This window comes from Cupressus sempervirens, chromosome 10, assembly GCF_028749045.1.
Source record: "Cupressus sempervirens isolate cs-2001-9-10 chromosome 10, ASM2874904v1, whole genome shotgun sequence".
NCBI lineage: Eukaryota > Viridiplantae > Streptophyta > Pinopsida > Cupressales > Cupressaceae > Cupressus > Cupressus sempervirens.
This window is the reverse complement of record NC_143127.1, coordinates 993,594,033-993,614,671: the sequence shown is the minus strand read 5'-3', so window position 1 is coordinate 993,614,671 and position 20,639 is coordinate 993,594,033.

Genomic DNA, 20,639 nt, shown 5'->3' with positions numbered 1-20,639 from the left:
AAATTCGTTGGAAGGGAAGTTTGCCAAAAAGAGTTGCGGGCCAAAATGATGACTGAAGTAGTAAGGTTTCCCTAGGATAAAAATCTTGAAGGTATTTTGAATTGCATTAAATAATTGGAAAATCTAGATGCACTATTATACATAGCATTTCTTTCAAATAAATTTTCCAAATATGGAAGTTTGACAAAGTTTTAGGTCATCTACCATAACATAAAAAAATCTTCAAACTCCAAACCAAGCAAAATTCAACCTCCTAAAAAAGATAGCCAAATCTTCAATCAAATAATAAGACATCCATTAGAGTATGTGACATTTGGAAATTTCTTTTAACAATCTTTGTAGTGTTTATTTTATTTCTATTTCTAAAGGTCTAATATGAGTTTAAAGTGTGAACTTCATTTATTGAACATTATAAACATGGTTGAATCTGGATGTTATTTTGTTGAATAGAATCTAAGACACTTCCCATGAGGAAAAATGACTTGAACCTTTTGTTTCTCCCTAGTTTCTATAGAAGGAAATTTAGGGTCATTTGATAAATCTAATGGTTGTAAACTTAATACTTGTAACTCATGATTATGAAATTGGGTAATGAAATTTAATTTTTGCAACTTGAATTCACTAAATTGTATCATTTATCATAAGTAAATAAAGAAATTAGAATTAATATGAATTTTATCATATGATTTGCTATATATTTTTTAAAATCATCAAGGATTGTACCATAACAATGTATCATATGAGCATGTTTCATAATAATCTAAACAGAAAGTAACAGTAATGGTAACAACTGAATGATTGATGGCATCATCTAACATAAAATGTACATGTTTGTTTGACATTATTAGATATTTAGAAAATGATATAACATATTATACATGATAGATAAATCATGATGAGATTCAAAGAATTGTGTCTAGAATCTAGAGTGTACAATGTAGTAATTACTAATAAGTAATAAATTTAGAGTTGAGATGTCATACTGTAATTGATAGAGTTGTCATTGCATCGCATGTTCCAAATCTTCAGATTCCCCATCATCACGGTCAAACATTTCTTCATTATGCTCTATGTTTTCTCTAGTATGCATACCTAATCTTGTCTGATCCTCAGCTTCAACATCAATGCTACCAAAACTACAACTTGAGTTAGTGATCTCATTATTTGCAATATTTCCCAAACCTCATATTTGACATTTCTTCCTCCACAATTGCATTGCAAGGAGAATTATTGATTTCATATCTTGATGTATATAGTTGTTAACCAAAAATGCCCTCCCACCAAAAAATCAAAATCAAATGATAAGTCACTCAACAATCACCTAGGGTTTTCAAAATTCAAAAATTAAAAGGTTTTCATGAAATAATTTAACATTGAATATATCATTTTTCCTAAGTTCATGCAGCTCTTTCATGTTATGCCTTGGAATATTTTAAGTTGTGATTGTGTGAATCACCCTTTGGTTCGCATAGTCAAGGTAGGGTAAGAGATAACCAGAGTTCAAGTGGTGATGTGGTGATTGCACTAATTTTGCTTGGTCGTAGTGGGTTAAAGTTTAACTGAGTTGCAAGCCTCGATGGCACAAGTGCAGTGTTCACTCAGTCACAAGGTTAATTTGAAAGATTATGGTTTAGGTCACGATAATGTGGTAAGGTAAAAAGCTTTAGTGTTTCGAGGATGCATTTTGCATCATTAGATATTTTAGATCTATGGCTAGTGCACTATTGTAGTGTGTTAAGAAGGAAGCTACAGTTAGAGTTGTGATCAAGTGAGTTCTTTGTTTCTCTTGGTCATAAGGTTTGTAGGTAAACCTTGGGTCTAAGCAGTGATGGTGAAAATACGGTTTGGATTTCAGTCTTCGCAAGGTCACGGTGGTTAATAAAAGGTATCAAGGGAAGGTTGCAAAGTAGTGATAGCCAATTGATTACAATTTCACAAAAAATATCTATTAATGTTGAAAGGTGGTGGTGAAGTTGCGATCATAGGTGATCAAACATAAGAAATAGTGTTGAATGCTAGTAGAGTGGAAGAATTGTAAAAGATTATTGGTCTGCATGGCAAGGCTTAATGGTTTGACTACAGTTGACCAATGGAATAGTTAATTTTGGCACACTGATGATAGAGGAAGCATCTCTTTGATGATAGATCCAATCTTTTCGATCTCTTGCAACCACTTTCATCATTCCCCAAGTCTAAGAAATGAAACCAAACACTCCATCAATGTCTGTTGATCCATCTACTTAGTCAAAAAATTAATGGCCATTATTCCTATCCTCTCAAAGATTTCTTGGTGGATAAGTGATCTTCTTGTGTCTAGATTTGCACTGTGATTGGATCTTTTCTAATTTTGCAGTAATTATTCCCTACAAATTTGAATGCAACTATTGAATTTTCTCTTAGAGTGGAAGCTATCTAAGTTATGCTTACACTATAAAAGCAAGTTTTGTAATCTTTCTTAGGTCAGATCTTCTCTATTCTCTAGTATTTCTCTGGCATAGTACTATAAATTCCTTTTATCTCTTTTACCCATCAGTGTACTATACAAGATTTATGTTGGGATTCAAAATTGTAGCCCAAATTTTGAGTACCATTGAGAAATCAAGCCCTTTAAATGCTTTTAAATGCATGTGTACCCAGTTGTCCATTTGAGGCCTAAGAGGTGTTTAATGTTTCTAACACCTTGCATTCAGTATGTCCACATGTTCCATGGTGATAAATTGTCATTCTAAGCCATTTCGTGAAGTCTTGTTTTGAGCAATTGTCAATTCTGCATTTTCACCTGTGTCAAACAGCGACAGGAGGCCTTATTTGCATGTGAATATCTCACACCCAGTAATGGTTCATGACTCACTACTTTGGAAGTATTTAGTGTCCATAATAGAGAGCCTATGTTTTATATTTTGAGTCATTTTGAATCTCTCAAAGTTGGTCTTTTAATGTTGTTGTGCTGATGCAATTTGTTCTAAATTTTGGGAAGCCCTGTTTGACTTGTTATATATAAATTTGACACATTTTAGAGGTTAGAGACATGTTATGTTCCAATTTTGAGCTTATGAAAAATCTATTTGATCAGTTTTCAAACATGATTCCAAATGCAATTTTTGACTTTTTACTGGTGTCAAGAAATGTAGATTGATCGGTACCCCTGTTCATGATGTCATATCTCCAAATCCATAATAGATGAGATATAATGGATTGTACCACTATATTTTACACTAAAAATTCTTTAAGTGTGCCAAATTTCAAGCTTTCATGAATTCGTCTACATACTTTCTCAAGTCAATTCTATTTGCAAAAATTGCTTTTCTCTAAGTGTTTCCAATCTGCAAATTCCAAGTAGCCCACTTTGACCACTTGCCATTTGTGTCCAGTTATTCATCATGAGCCAAAATCCTAGATCTATACCCTCCTCATGATATTGAATCAATGCCCCAATTTTAATTTTCCCAAGTATCAGTTTACCCTAATTTCGAAGCCAAATCCGAACGCAATTTATGCTTTTTTGACATGTTTACTTGTAGGTAATTCTGAGAGGGCAGCTTTGACAGTCATAATCTTTTGACTAAGAATTTTTCATGAGACAAGATTCAATAAAGTAAGAGTAGACTAAACAAAGAATTAGCATTGTCCATTTCAGAGCCTAGTTATTTGTTCGGGTCAATTTTTTAAAGCCAGCGTACAGGTCCTGTTAGCAGAAAGTCGCAGTTTGCAGCTCAGTGGTAAAATGAGTTTTAATGATGTTTCAATAATGGATTTTGATTCAAATCAATTCCAAATAATCAACAGGCTATTCTGAATGTTTAGTTGTTTGAAAATGAATTTTTTTTAGCCAAACCCACTTTGGGGCCTGACTAATTCAACCTGGATTGACAGGTTTCGAGGCTAATAGAGGGTGTTTTAAAAATAAAAATTTATTCACAATTAGATAAGAGGAAACTGCATGTAATCAAAGAAGCAATATAAAACATCCATATCTTGAGTATCGTGAGATTTTAAGATGCTAGAAATGGACAACAAAGAGGCTTCACAAGGAAACAAATATAGAGGTTGTTTGCAAAAAAACCTTGAATAGGATGTACTTTTGAGAATTGGATTTGAGGTTTGAAGAGATTAAGGAAGGAATGGTAGGGAGTATAATGAAGGTACTTGAAAACTAAGTATCCCCAAATCATTCCTCAATCTGAATATCATGATGTAGAAGCAAATATTATTAATATATTTGGTTGCTCAAGTTATACTCTTTCATAAGGTTATGCATTTTCTCAATTTCAGCTATTTCTTCTCTGTCTCTTGACTTTGATGCATTAACATCGCCTGCTACAACAACAAGATTGACTAGCTCTCTCAAACGCTTGTTCTTGGCAAACCACTCAACTAGTCCCATCATGTTTTTCACTTGATCAAGTCTTTCCATAGAGAAGATAATAGGTTTCTTCTTGTCACTCAATACACCTCTGAACACAGAGCAAAAACAACTATCTTTCACCAAAGAAACACTTGATTAATGAGTTTCTTCTTAAGAGCATTCATAAGACAATCTCTATTGGCTTCTATTCTTGCAAGGAAGGAAAATTGCAGGCACAGTAATTTCAAAGCTAAATTTTCCTTTCAAGTAAAAATAGTCATTACTTTCAAATTTCCTTCTCCTAATACCTTCCAAACAAATGCCTAGAAAAATAGATCGTTGAAATTATAAAGGAGTGAAACATCATCTGCTAGAATTGGTTTCAACATTTTATATTAGAGTGGGAGCTATAACAGAAAAAGACATCATAGAAGTCCCTGTTGGAAATGAGAATGGAGTAACTGAGAGGGGAGGGGTGAATCAGTTACTACAAAAACTTTTCCCACAAGTCCCTTAAGATGTCAAAGGAAATACTCATTGTTGATACTCATATAATCAAACTGAAAACACAAGAAACAAGAGACAAGAGACACCAGATTTAACGTGGAAACCCAATATGGGAAAAACCACCAATGTAACTAGTTACTGTTTTTCACTCTTCTGAAGTGAGCCCTGTTAGGAGCCAACCTTGTTAAAGGTTACAAAACACACTGTTAGGTGCGACCTTGTTAGAGGATTTAATCACCCTGCTAGGAGTGGCCTTGCTAGAGGTCTTTAGATCAATTCAACTGAATTGCCACCTTGTTAGAGGATTTTACAAAAGGCTGTTAAACCCACTCTGTTAAGAGATTTGAAAACACTGTTACAATTGTTAGAAAGTAACAATGAGTGATCTGAAATAAATACAACTTATCTTTGCTGATACAAATCTCTGTTCTGTTCCTCTGGATCTTCTCTGATCAAATGCAACTCTGTATCACTAGTCCTTCAAAAATTTGCTCTGACCTTCCTTATAATTCGCATATTAGATATTCAATCATATCTGCTAGTTTGTTCACATTCGTACATCCATTCTTGAATTCACAACTTGATCCTTCATATATACCTTTCAGATTTTTAAGTCGGCTCAAATACAAGTTACAATTATAAATAATTGTGCTATAAGTCGGCTTCATACATTACATAAAGTAATTAACTTTAATTACTTAACCTTCGAGAAATCCTTCGCTGGCCGACTTAACTCGGTAAATACTGCACAGAAAATAATTCCTATGTTAACCGACTGAGCTCGGTTAATACAGAGAATTTCGTGAAATCCTTCAGTCGCCGAGTGAACTCGGTAAACACCGATTTCTCCGACTTTCCTTTGATGACCGAGTGAGCTCGGTTAACATTGTCTGCTACTTTTCTTCGATGATCGAGTGAGCTCGGTTAATACTGTCTGCTACTTTTCACTGTTTGCTACTTTTCTTCGATGACCGAGTGAGCTCGGTAAATACTGACAACCTATCTCATATCCTTTGTTTATCGAGTGAGTTCAAAAAACACTGTCTTTCGGCAACAAATCCTTTGATTACCGAGTGAGCTCGGTAAACACTGAACTTCCTTTGTTTACCTTGCAAGCTCGGTAAACTCTGTCAACAACTGTACTTACCTTCTGAGCTCAGTAGACTCTGTCTGATGACTGATATGACATTTGTGTAACATCAAAGACAATCATGCAATTATCAATTGTATCCAACAATCTCCCTCTTTGGCATTGATGGCAACACAAGATGTCATAGCAGAATGAAATTTGAAAACAAGTCCTTATCAGCACAATGTGTCATCACAACAATTCTCCCTCTAAGATGATAGACTCTCCCTCTTTCAGTAATCTCCCTCTGTGAAGGAATTACATAAGAACTTTATTTTTCACACAAATTTCAGAAAGATATGACAGTAAAAAAAAAAAAATCTCTCCCTCTTTGACAACAAATGCCAAAGACAATAGGACTTAAATGAATTGTAATGTACCTTTAGTACTGATTCATATGCAACGCTTCCAGATTTGACTGCATCAACAGATAGATTTTCATTTTGGTATGCGTTGATGCATCACTAAAACTTGTTTTTAGTGAATTTCGGATAGGGGTGTAACCCCTAACTTACCTCTGAGATACAAGAATGCATCCTTAGGTAGTGGCTTTGTGAATATGTCAGCAATTTGTTCCTTTGAATTGACATATTCCAATCTGATTTCCTTGTCTTGTACCAATTCTCTGACAAAATGATATTTGATTGCAATATGCTTGGTCTTAGAATGCATCACTGGATTCTTTGATATATTGATTGCACTAGTATTGTCACAGAACATAACAACTGGTTCTTTGATTTCCATCCTCATTCCTTGCAATAACTGCTTAAACCAAACAATATTTGAACAATTTACTGCTGCAGCAACATACTCTGCCTCTGCTGTAGATTGGGATATACAATTCTGCTTTTTGCTTGTCCAAGAAACCAATCTTTTTCCAAGAAAGAATGCTCCTCCACTTGTGTTTTTCCTGTCATCAAGGTTTCCTGCCCAATCAGCATCAGTAAATACTTTCAAATCTAAATTACCTCCAAATTTATACCATAGCCCATAATCTTCAGTTCCTTTCAAATATCTCATTATTCTTTTGACTGCCATTATGTGAGTTTCTCTTGGTTTTGCTGAAAATCTTGCTACAATACCGACTGCAAGGGCAATATCTGGCCTAGTATGTACTACATACTGCAACTTTCCAATCATAGATCTATACAGTGTTTGATCCACTTCTTTGGATTCATCTTCCTTGGTGAGTTTCAATCCAGTACACATAGGGGTTCCAACTGGTTTACAATCCTCCATACCAAAATTTTTTAATATCTCCTTGATGTATTTTGACTGTGTGATGAAGATGCCATTCTTATTTTGTTGGATTTGAAGACCTACAAAGAATTTAATCTCACCAAACATAGACATCTCAAACTCCTTGTTCATTTGTTGTGAAAATTCTTTGCATAGATCATCATTGCCTGTGAAAATAGTGTCATCTACAAATATTTCTGCCAAAACAATCTTATTATCTGGACCTTCTTTTATATACAAGCTACTATTATCATTAGTCCTTTGAAAACCAATCTGAATAAGATATTTATGCAATCTTTTATACCATGCTCTAGGAGCTTGTTTTAGACCATACAGCGCCTTGTGCAATTTGCAGACCATGTTCTTCTTATCTGGATCAATAAAACCTTCAGGTTGTTCAATGTAAACTTCTTCATCCAGTATTCCATTGAGAAATGCTGACTTGACATCCATCTGATAAACTTTGAATCCTTTGTGAGCAGCATATGCAAGTAAGGTTCTTACACCTTCCAATCTTGCAACAGGAGCAAAGGTTTCTCCATAGTCTATACCTTCTTCTTGAGCATATCCTTTGCATACTAGTCTAGCTTTGTTTCTTGATACCTTGCCATCTTCATTTAGTTTATTTCTGAATACCCATTTTGTTCCAATCACATTCTTATCTTTGGGTCTAGATACAAGAGTCCATGTTTTGTTTTTTCTCTATCTGTTCTATTTTTTCATTCATAGCCTCAATCCAACTATCATTTGCCAATGCATCTTTGATATTTCTAGGTTCAAAATCAGCAAGTAAACAAGTGCCTTTTAACTTACTTCTTGTCAGAGTTCCTTCAGATTTGTCTCCAATGATCTGATCTGGTGCATGATGCCTTCTGACATATTTAGCTAACATAGGTTCTTTACTTCTTGAATGAGTTTCATTGTTGTCCCTTTGTACTTCAGATTCTTGCTGTTCTGGCTCGGTAGATTCAGACTCGGTAGATACTTGCTTGGTAGAGTCTGAAAGTGACTCGGATTCTTTTAGCTCGGTAAAAACTTCCTGTGTCTCGGTTTGAACTTTCTGCAACTCGGTCATTGATGACTCGGGAGTTGAGGATTCCTGATTAACTGGAGTACTTGGTATAGTATCAGGTTCAATGTAAATAAATCTTCTGTAGTCTTCAGGAACCTTCTTGCTTTCTTCTTCTGATTTCTCTGCAAACTCATCAACTTTCACATGTGCACTTTCTATGACCTTGTGAGTAGATAGATTTAAACATCTATATGCTTTGCTTTTACAAGAGTAACCTAGAAATATTCCTTCATCTCCTTTTACATCAAATTTACCTTTTCTAGATTCCTTCAGAATATAACATTTGCTTCCAAATACTTTCAGATAACTTACATCGGGTTTGTAGCCATACCATAATTCATAGGGAGTTTTGAATGAGTCCTTTTTCAGTTGTACTCGGTTCAAGGTATGAACTGTTGTGCTGATAGCTTCCTTCCAGTATTTGATAGCAATGTTCTTTTCAATCATTAGGGTCCTTGCACAATCCATAATGGATCTATTTCTTCTTTCAGCTATCCCATTTTGTTCTGGAGTTCCTGGTGCTGAAAATTGTCTTTTAATTCCTCTTTCAATGCAGAAGTTATTGAACTCATGTGAAATGAATTCACCACCTCTATCTGACCTTAAGCATTTCAATCTTTTTCCTATTTCTTTTTCTACTCTTGCCAAGTACCATTTGAATTTCTCAAAAGCTTCTGATTTATTCCTTAGATACATAACAGTCATCATTCTTGAGTAATCATCAACAAAAAGAATGAAGAACTTTTCTCCAGTATAACTTTCAATTCCAATGGGTCCACATAAATCAGTATGCACAATTTCTAATATATCTTTAGACTGATAGCTTTTACTTTTAAAACTAGTCTTTCCCATTTTACCAATCTGACAATTCTTGCATAAACCGACCTCAGGTTTCTTTATATTAGGAATGCCTCTTACCTTTTTGAATTTGCTTATCTTCACCAGATTATCAAAATTGACATGACACAACCTCTTATACCATAACCAACTTTCTTCAATTTGAGCAATAAAACATGAGCATTCACCAAGTTCTAGGTAGAACAAGTTACCTTTAGTTTGTGTGCCAGATCCTATCAGCTTTCCTTGCTCATTCAACAGTCTTGCCTTTCCATGCATGAATTCCACCTTAAATCCAGTATTGAGTAACTGTGCCACACTTAGCAAGTTATATTTAAGACCTTCAACCCAATAGGCATTGTTGCATATAAGTTCTTTGGTTAGAGAGATTCTTCCTCTTCCTTTTATGAAACGAGGTTCATTATTACCAAACCTTACACTGCCACCGTCATAATCTTCAAACTGATCAAACTTAGTTTTATCACCAGTCATATGATGAGAGCAACCACTGTCTATAATCCATGTATCATTCATACTTATATGAGAGATAAGAGCCATTTTATCTTCCTCATCACTATCAGAATCATCTTTCTCAGCAATATAAACAATTTCATCTTCACTATTATCAGAATCCTTGGAATTTTCAGCCATGAAACATGATTTCTTACCTTTGTTCTTGAATGATTTGTAATCTTTCTTTCTATTCCATTTATGACCCTTCTTTTCATCATTGTTCTGCTTGTTTGGGCACCTAGCTGCAATATGACCAATTTCTTCACATGAAAAACAGATTAGAGGAACTTTACCTTTATATTTTCCTCTGCCTCTGGAGTATTTCTTTGCCAGTAGAGCTTCAATTACTTCAAGATCACTGTCTGAACTTTGGTCTGATTCATCATCACTTTCTGACTCTGATTTCTTTTTGCCTTTATCTTTGAATGAAAGTTTGGCCTCAAATGCTGATTCAGTGTTTTTGGAAGCTGGAACATAGTTGTCAAAATTGTCTAGTTCAAATGCGGTTAGTCTTCCAACTATAGCCTCCAAATTGATATTATGATTTGCTTCACACCTTCTTTCTTGAATTGCAGAAACTCTGATTGCATAGATGGGAAGCAAGGTTCTGAGAACTTTGCTTATAACCGTCTCTTCTTTGATATCACCTCCAGATGCCCTGATTGCACTGACACATGCTTTGATTCTATCAACATATTTTGCAATGTTTTCATCCTCTCTCATTCTCATTTGGTCAAATTGTCCTCTTAGACTTTCTGCTTTTGCTCTTTTCACATTGTCATCTCCTCCATAGATTTCTTTCAGCTTGTTCCACATGTCAAAAGCGGTTTGGCAATCCTTGATATCATCAAATTCTTCATAGCTTAGTGCAGATGCAATGTCTATCATCATATTGTTATGAGTCTTCCTTTCAGCAATATCATTGACAGATCATGTGCCGGAAGGTTCTTTGTATTTTTCATCAAGATATTTCAGTCCTGTATCACCAATAGTAGCCAAATGAAGTTTCATCAATCCTTGCCATGCAAAGAAGTTATTTTTGTTGAATCTTGGAATTTCTCTTTTGTAAGACATCTTGATCTTTGGCTTAGATCCTTGAAATCTTTCCCTGCAAGCACCAATAAGCTCTGATACCAATTGTTGGAAATGAGAATGGAGTAACTGAGAGGGGAGGGGTGAATCAGTTACTACAAAAACTTTTCCCACAAGTCCCTTAAGATGTCAAAGGAAATACTCATTGCTGATACTCATATAATCAAACTGAAAACACAAGAAACAAGAGACAAGAGACACCAGATTTAACGTGGAAACCCAATATGGGAAAAACCACCAATGTAACTAGTTACTGTTTTTCACTCTTCTGAAGTGAGCCCTATTAGGAGCCAACCTTGTTAAAGGTTACAAAACACACTGTTAGGTGCGACCTTGTTAGAGGATTTAATCACCCTGCTAGGAGTGGCCTTGCTAGAGGTCTTTAGATCAATTCAACTGAATTGCCACCTTGTTAGAGGATTTTACAAAAGGCTGTTAAACCCACTCTGTTAAGAGATTTGAAAACACTGTTACAATTGTTAGAAAGTAAAAATGAGTGATCTGAAATAAATACAACTTATCTTTGCTGATACAGATCTCTGTTCTGTTCCTCTGGATCTTCTCTGATCAAATGCAACTCGGTATCACTAGTCCTTCAAAAATTTGCTCTGACCTTCCTTATAATTCGCATATTAGATATTCAATCATATCTGCTAGTTTGTTCACATTCGTACATCCATTCTTGAATTCGCAACTTGATCCTTCATATATACCTTTCAGATTTTTAAGTCGACTCAAATACAAGTTACAATTATAAATAATTGTGCTATAAGTCGGCTTCATACATTACATAAAGTAATTAACTTTAATTACTTAACCTTCGAGAAATCCTTCGCTGGCCGACTTAACTCGGTAAATACTGCACAAAAAATAATTCCTGTGTTAACCGACTGAGCTCGATTAATATAGAGAATTTCGTGAAATCCTTCAGTCGCCGAGTGAACTCGGTAAACACCGATTTCTCCGACTTTCCTTTGATGACCGAGTGAGCTCGGTTAACACTGTCTGCTACTTTTCTTTGATGGCCGAGTGAGCTCGGTTAATACTGTCTGCTACTTTTCACTGTCTGCTACTTTTCTTCGATGACCGAGTGAGCTCGATAAATACTGACAACCTATCTCATATCCTTTGTTTACCGAGTGAGTTCGAAAAACACTGTCTTTCGGCAACAAATCCTTTCATTACCGAGTGAGCTCGGTAAACACTGAACTTCCTTTGTTTACCTTGCAAGCTCGGTAAACTCTGTCAACAGCTGTACTTACCTTCTGAGCTCGGTAGACTCTGTCTGATGACTGATATGACATTTGTGTAACATCAAAGACAATCATGCAATTATCAATTGTATCCAACAGTCCCTGCTATATCTTGCTTGATATCAAAATTAATGCTTCAGAGACGTAAAATGAAAGCCTTTCATTTTTTTTGAAAAAAACAATCACAACAGGGAAAGAGAAAGAATGATCTTAGAATTAGAAATTGGCACCACAGAAATGATCATGAAAAGACTAAATAGGAGTTCTTTAATGGAGCCATGCAAAGCAGTAAGGTGATGTTGCTTATCTATGTACAGAAAATAAATATGCATGTCTGCTCTAGGAGAAACAATGTTGAATTAAGGATAAAAAACATTAACTCCATGAACCACACAACAAAGACCAGGAAGAGTAAAAGTAGTGTGGCTTTCATATTGTCCAACTGTGTCCTTGTTGCACAACAAAATGCAACATCCATATTAAGCACCTGATCTAGCAACCAACGGTTCTCAAATAACAATAATTCCTAATAATCTCAAGAATATTTATGAAGCTGTGAGCTGGGGAGGTAGAGGAAAGATGAAGGGGCGTCATGTTTCAGCATCTGAGCAGGGGAGGACACTCGTGGCAAATGAAGGAAGTCACTATTTTGAATGGAAAGACCAGTGAGGATCTGATTCAAAGTCATTGGTCAAAGGGGGAAGTTATGGCTTATGGACAAGTGTAGATCAACTTCACTTCAAGGAAGGTGTTCACATTAATAAGAGGTCATTGGCACTTGGGAATGTCATAAGTGCACTTGGAGATGATAAAAAATGCAAAGAAGGTTCTCATGTGCCATATAGAGATAGTAAATTGATTCATCTCTTGCAAAATGAACTTGGAGTCAAGCAAATGGGATTTGTTAGTGAGGGAAGTTTTTTGATGCTCTTATTGAGATTCGAGATAGAGCCAAGTCTTGTGACTAATTCTAATTTAGAGAACAATTAAGGATAGACCCAATGGGCATAGAAAGAAAATTAAATTGGAAATCGGAAAACTCTTTACCTGAGCCACAGAGTTTCATACTCGGATTTCAAAGGGGCCACAGGTGAAGCAAAAAATTCATGCAAGGAAAATGGATATTCAACGCAACCAAAGGAGAATAGAACAAGGTGCTCACACAAAAAAGAAGATACAAAGCCCATGCATGAGAAATAACAAAGGAATAGCACCCAAACAATAGAGAAGAACATGCATGAAAAAGCTAAGTGCAGAGCAAGGTCAGGAAGGCAATGACAAACAAATTGTCCCATATTCATCATGTGGTGGCTTTTTATGTGTTTAAATATAACAACACACACCTTGTAAGATGTCTTAAAGATAACACTCTTTTGTGGATGTGAAAGCATGTGTGTGGGGCCCCATATCTGATCTGGATTTGAAAGACAGCTGGAGGAAAATAAAGTATAATTTTGAACAAAGACATGTAGACCAAGACTCTAATGTTAGCATGGAATCTCGCCAAAAAACTTGAAAAATTTGGCAAGGTGCTATTCGACATCGAAAAATGGTGAGGTTTTTAGGTAGAGACATAATGACTTGTCAGAAAACCATGAATATCTAGCAAGATAGTTGTGGGTCCTGTTTGGATGATGTGGAAGCATTAGCATGAACCAAAGAATGACAAGTGGTGGTATATGATAACAAGTCGATGATCAGAGGTGACGTGGTGATCGAGATTTCAATGATGCACTAGATCATGCCACATTGCAGATCTAACAGTGGTCATTATGTCGATAAGGGAAGTTGGAAGGAAGCTAACCATGTGGGCTAGCTGGTAGTGACATGGATAGTGATGTGGTGCTAATGTGACATGTTGACGTGGATTGATGACCGGGTGTTGAGGTAGCAAGGATGACACATGTCTCTCTATCGCTATGTCACTAATGACGTGGCAAAATGTTGACTCGGATAGCAACATAGCAACCAATGACGTGGGATGGTGACATGTTGTGATGACATGGTGAGACAAGTAGCCAATGAGATGATGCCACATGGTGCCCAGTTGGAAGGGTCAGCTGACTATGCAAAAAAGGGAACCAATTAGAGTGTGACACATGTCAAAAGGGTGGTCAACTAGGTTTGACCCAAATAGAAAAATGAGGAAAATTTCAAAAGTTTTCAAAAATTATTTTTTAAATATTTTTTTCTCAAAAGTACATACAGGTCAGATTTTAAATAAAGTCTAAATTTCTCTATAGTTCAAACATCATAAAGGGTAAAATTTTTGTAAAATGTTGTGCAAATCCATGAATAGGAGCCTAATTTTCAAAGGGGCATAACTGGGGCAAGTTTTATCCAAAATATGGACTTCAAGATACCATTGGAACCAACAGGAAACAAGCTTTCTGAATATGAAGTCAATTTTTGCACAAGTGCTCACTAGTTTGCACTATAAATAGATTTATGTTTTCTAAGGCATTCTCAACAGAACGAGTAATTTTCACCATGGAGCATCAAAACTAGTTAGAGGGTAGATGTAAAGGCCTGTTGAAGCCTGAATGTGGAAAAAACAACTTTGAAAAGATTATATTGCTTTCTAGAGGCCGTTTAATTGATTTTTTGCCTTTGCTTTGATTTGAGATTTGGCATCAAAAGCGGTTATTTTTCCATCAAGATTTTGAATCACTTTATGCTTTTGGGAGGCAAAATGATCAAGGATTTGATATACAGTTATAGAGAGAAGGTAGAGAGAGGCTTTTTCAGCTTGTTGGGAAAGAATTCTAAGGGAACACTTGTCATCTTTTGATCAAATCCGGGATTTCTTTCCTCCTATATCATTCTTTCTTCTTCTCTTTTGTAAGGTTGTTGGTAGTTTTCTCTATGATACCAGTAGGGTTCCATTTTTCATTGTAAAACCAAGTTTGTTGTTGGTTTTGCTTCCTGACTATTGAACTAAGCTCTAGTAGTGAAGGCCACACATCTGCTCTTGTGCAGATTTCTTTTCATTTCATGTATTGTTATTCTGAGATATTGGTATTTGATGCTATATCATGTGAATTATCTAGAGATTCATTTAGTTTTACCAGTTTATGTATTCAATCTTTCCAAGGATGAATATAAAAGGGGATTTAGAATGAATTATCTGGGTTTTCTTATTCTATCTCCTAATTCTTCGTATGCTATTAGCTTTGAGATTAAATGAATAAGGTTTATTCAATTTAAGATAGCTTGGATGAGTTGTATGTCAAATCTATTGTTTCTTTTGATTCAAGGAGTCAAGTAAATGCTTCAATGTTCAGATAGGGTTTCTAGGTGTATGGATGGGATATTTCATAAGAATGGAATTTGGGGATTTCAGTTGACAAACTTAATTGTAAGGCAATTAAGTTAGGTCATCTCGCTGGTAATGACTCTATGTTGCAATGGATAAGGCACTGATCACTAAATCAGATGCAAGCTGATATGAAGGTTATTTGCACAAAGTATTTTAATCAAATCAATTTAGTATTTCATGTTTTGTAGTGGGCTGAAAAGAATTGGCCCTCACTTAGCTTATGAATTCATAGGTTATGATTTGTAGCTATCTCATTTCTATGTTATTGCATAAGTATCAAAAGATAAAAGGTTTGCATCTGCTGTTAATAGGTTCAAATTTATGTTTTAATTGCACTAGTACCATCTATCAGAACCTCAAGGTTAACATGCCTAGGTCTTGCAGAGCTTGAAGTGAAGAAGGAGTTATGCCTTCTAGTTGGCCCAAGACTGCAGTCGAGTGTATCCTTCATAGGACTTTTCTAGTCTTAGATGCATTGGTATGGTTTCTTGGTTATTTTCAAAACTATTAAGTCGGGAGCCAACACTTTATTTGCCTCTCTCCGATGTATTATGGATATCTATAACCTACATGTTTATATCTCTTTTGGCTTATTAATGATAAGAAGTGAATCTCTTCTTCCTTGTGTCACTCATTTAGTTGTCTGATTTGCATGTGGTTATTGGATTAAAAAAAGTCTGAATCTATATATCTTTGGATTGTTATGATAATTGTATTGTGCATATATGGGCAAATATTGGTCTGAACACTCTATTTTGGTGCATCACCTACTTAGAATAGATTCAGAAGTTTTATTTTATGCATTTCTTCTCTCTTTTCCTCTCCAAGTGTAGTCTAGGTGCATCGTGATAGCAAAAGGAATTCGACCTTCTCCAGAGACTCGGCTTCATTGTTCAAGTCCCACATCTTGGAGGTTATTTCCATGTTTCACAAGGTTGTCCATAGGTAAAAAAAATTTGGACCACGGTGCAAAATTTTGTGACAATAGTTTTTGGCATGCTTGGTGGGACCCTCATATTAAACATTCTAAGTTCATTGGTGTCAAAGAAATATTTCATGTTCATGCTGAGAAGATAGTACTGTCTTTAGTATTACAACCTTCAAGAGGCTCATTTTTTCAAAGTACTTGGTGATTCTACTCCATTCCACATCTGGTTTCCAAACCAAGTTGGTGTGATTGATGCCCAAAGCTAAAACAAGGGCATCTTCTAGAGGTAAGTTCCTTGTAATGTAAACTAGGATTTTTGTGCTTACAACACTAGGAGCAAAAGAAGAGCTATAGAAAATGCTACTCCTCCTACTCCTAATTATGCCTCAACCTCAAGCACAATACCTCATGTACAGGCAGTCAACTAGAACACAATGCTGCTCAAAATTTTAATGCTTCTCAATAAAAAATGAAAAATGATAATAGGAGAGATGTATGTGTTCCTCATGTTGTTCTATCTCAACCTTCTACACATGTAGCTCCTAAGGTTTTTGCCAAGGTACCTAATGCAACTTTTAGTGTGGTAGATCAAATGAAGAAGACCAATGTGAATATTTCTATGTGGGATGTTGTGACTACCATACCATCATAGAAGAGGTTGTTGCATTAGGAGTTGGAAAGCATTGAACTAAGAGATTAGCTACCTAGAGAAGAGAGTGTGACAAGCCAAGTGCAACCAAGAAAAGAAGGAGAAACAAGTAAGAAAACTAGACCCCCTCCTTTCTATGTCTCTTTATTTAGAGAAGATAAACTAGTCCACAATTGCATGATAGATTCAGGGGCTAGTAGTTCAATGATACCTAAGTGTGTTGTTGATATCCTAGGAATAAAATATGAGCCCATTGTTAAGGATGTATTATAGCTAGATGGTAATACTATAAATAATGTGGGGATTGTTAGGAATGTTGAAATGGCCCTACATGCATGCCCTGGTTGTACTATAGTTCAATATATATTAGTTGTTGAGGTCAAACCACACTTTTCTATCTATCTTTCTAGGGACTTTACTACCCAAATATATGGTTACATGTCCTCTGATTGGTCATACTTGTTTTTAGAACAAGGTATGGAACCAAAGCTTCAATCAAAGTAGAACCATTAGCTCTCCATCCTATTGAGCCTTACACTCTTAATATCATCAATAAGAACTGGACCACTCTAGAGATAGATGAAAATGGCATAACAAACAAGCTTGCCACTTCTCTAGTAGAGATACCTAATTTCCTCTTAGATGAATGGGTTAATGCATATAAGTTTGATCATATATCAAAAGCCTTGGAGATAGACCTTGGTACTAATTGTATATAAGAGAAATATACTCTCATCTCTAACCTAATGAACAACAAAGAAGATACAAGTGGGACATGGAGTATGTACTTTGATGGATCAAGAAATAAAAATGGATCAGGGGTTGGTTTGATGTTGGTTTCTCCTACACTAGAAAGGTACTACTTCTCATTTAGGCTTCAATTTAGTTGGACCAATAATGTGGCCAACTATTAGGCATTAATTTAGGGTCTCCTACTTGCTCAAAAAAGATGAATTCAAGTCTTAGGTGTATATGGAGATAGCAAGCTAGTGGTTAATCAGGTAAGGAATCAAAATATCACCAAGAATGGTTTTCTCAAGTCTTATAAACATAGAGTATGGGAATCACTTGAAAGTTTCAATGCATTTAATATTCAACAGATCCCTAGAAAAGGAAATAGACATACTGACAGACTTGTAGCAGTGGGTGCATCTTATGATGTGCCAAGGAGCCTTGAAGATGAGAAGAGATGAAAGATTAAAATAGTGGTTAGACCTATTATCCTTGAAAATAATGTTAATTGGAAAGTCATTGAATTTGACACAAATTGTAAGTTTCTCACAGAATGAAGTAGAGTTCTCAGATAGAAATCAGTTGAGATTGCATGACCAGTATGGTGATCAAATCATCATGCTCAGCTTCAACAAGCTATCTAAGGGTCTGATTACCTTAGAGAGTGTTTTCATGCTTGATGATAAAAAAAGAGATAGAGGCATGAACCTCGCTACAAGCAAGGATGATTACATTCTTGTCATTGTTGCTAATGGGAGAACTTTTAACATGGGGAAGGTATGTTCTAAAATTGAGCAAGAAAGTTTTGTTCATCTATGTCAAGAATTTAATGATGCATTTTCTTGAACATATGATGATTTAAAGGGGTTCGACCCAAGTCTATTTCAACATACCATAGATTTTGTTGATAATGTCAAACTTGTTAGGAAAAAGTAGAGGCTAGTGAATCCCAAGATTGAGCCATTAATGAGAACAGAGTTATCCAAATTGATTAAGGCCAATATCATTTTTCCAATCAAGCATTCCTCTTGGGTAGCTAACCTTGTCCCTGTTAGGAAGAAGAGTGGAGAAACTAGACTATGTGTAGACTTTAGAGATCTTAACCAAGCCTCCCTTAAGGGTCATCACCCTCTCCCTTACATAGAATAGATATTATCTAAGGTTAGTGGTTTAGAGAGATTCTCCTTCTTGGATGGATTCTTTGATTACAACCAAGTGTTGGTCAAGGAGTCTGACAAATATAAAATTACATTCACTACCAAATGGGGTACCTATTACTATAGTAAAATTCCTTTTGGACTAATAAATGTAGGTGCCGCATTTCAAAAGGAAATGTATATGGCTTTCAAGAACATGATTGAAAGCTTTGTGTCAGTCTATCTTGATGATATCACAGTGTATTCAAAGAATGTAGCCAATCATTTTGGCCATCTCAGGCAAGTATTTATAATATGTAGAGAGTATGGAGTATCTTTGAATCCAAGCAAGTGTGTCTTTGCCACTAATCAAGGGAAATTTTTAGGATACATTGTATCTAAGGAAGGTTTGACCATTGATCTAGAGAGAACAAAGGTAATACTTTCTCTCTCCCTTCCTAACCATAAGAAAGGTCTGAAAAGTTTTCTTAGTAGAATAAATTTTGTGAGGAGATTTATTCCTAATTTAGCTACCATGGTGAAACCTCTTACATCTATAATAAAAAATAATATGGTATTTTCATGGACCAAGGAAGGGAAATCAATTTTTGAAGAGATCAAAGAAGCCATAGCCTCAACCCCTACTCTCATTAATCCAAATTTTGATAAGGATTTCATTCTATACACCTTAGTAGGTGAGTTAAGTATTTTTGCTTGTTTGACTCAATTGAATGATAAAAATGAAGAATAGCCTATTTCTTTCCTTAGTGAAGGGATGAAGGGGTATGAAGAAAAATGTAGCTATATGGAGAAGCAAGCCCTTGCAGTTATAAGATCTTTGAAGAAATTTAGACATCTTCTATCCCATAATATGATCCACTTATTGGTCCCTCATGCAAGTGTTAAATACTTATTGTTGAGAAAAGATATCAATGATAAAAGAGCAGGTTGGATCACTAAGGTGATGGAGTATGATGTGGACATCTAGATCACTAGGTTGGTAAGAGGGAAGGGAATATGCAAGCAGATGAGCTCATCTCATGAATTAAATGAAGAAATCACCTTGGTGTTAATAGAACAATAGGAGGAAAGAGATGACAACCCAAGGTGTTGAATAGATGATATGATGACCTTCTTATCAAGAAATGGATATCCTAAGGGATTAAATAGAGAAAAAAGAAGACAGTTTAGATTGTAGTCCATTCTTTATGCCATAGCTGATGGTATTCTATTTAGGAAGGATTTCAATGGAGCTTTGTTAAGGTGTATTGGTACAAACCAAGCAGAGAGACTGATTAAGGAGCTTAATGATGGTCTTGATGGTGGCTACTTTTCATCAACAACCACTACAATGAAGATCATGAGAGCTGGTTACTACTAGTCATCCCTGTTCAATGATTGCAACAGACATGTAAGAAAGTGTGAAAAGTGTGCTTTATTTTTAGGTAAATAGAGACTTGCAGCCCTTCCACTTAATCCCATCTAGGTTGATCAGCCCTTTGCTTAGTGGGGATTAGATTTCATAGGTCCCATTAATCCACCTTCTAGCTCTGGTCACAAGTGGATTTTGGTTGCAATAGATTACTTTACAAGGTGGATAGAGGTAGTAGCCTTGAAAGATTCCATAGAGGCTTTAGTAGTGGGATTTCTTAATGGAATTATTACCAGGTTTGGTGCTCCTTCCACCATAGTATTAAATAGTGCCAAGTCATTTATAGGAGCTTAGATTTGTGCATGGGAAATTGATCATGACATATACCTAAGCACTTCTTCCAATTACTACCCCCAAGGTAATGGCTTGGCTGAGTCATCCAATAAGAATCTAATTAGGATAATGAAAGAACTATTGAAGATAATGAAAGGTGTTGGCACCAAAGATTGAGAATAG